The sequence below is a fragment of the Morone saxatilis genome, unplaced genomic scaffold, assembly GCF_004916995.1.
Source record: "Morone saxatilis isolate NCDOM2014 unplaced genomic scaffold, NCSU_SB_2.0 Contig1, whole genome shotgun sequence".
Taxonomy (NCBI): Eukaryota; Metazoa; Chordata; class Actinopteri; family Moronidae; genus Morone; species Morone saxatilis.
The window spans coordinates 6200777-6201102 of NW_023339651.1; the positions used below are offsets into that span (position 1 = coordinate 6200777).

General features: G+C 35.0%; 1 protein-coding gene across 1 annotated transcript in view; it reads right to left on the reverse strand.

Annotated features, from left to right (window-relative positions):
• The window catches only part of LOC118333525 (calcium/calmodulin-dependent protein kinase type II subunit gamma-like), a 24616-nt gene that overhangs the window by 19533 nt on the left and 4757 nt on the right, over window positions 1-326 (reverse strand). The window lies entirely within an intron of this gene.

A 326-nucleotide genomic window follows, 5' to 3' on the forward strand; every position in this document is an offset into this window, starting at 1 on the left:
TATATATATATATATATACACGGTGAGATGAAAGACTTGAAGCAGACTTTTCTATACGATACAGAGGAAGTTATTCCTTCAATATATCAGCAGACAAAACTGCAAATCAATGAGCGTCAATACGATGAAAGACTGATTTGTTTAGTGTTTAGTTCACTGGATTAGCCACAAACATTACCACTTCTTAGTTTATGAATGAACTGTTTCTCAATAGGATTTTGAGACACATTACTGTATACCAATAATCACAATATTAAAAACCCTATAGGTCTGCTTCGTGACACAAACAGAGCAAACGTGCACACATGAGACTGTGTGTGAGTGTG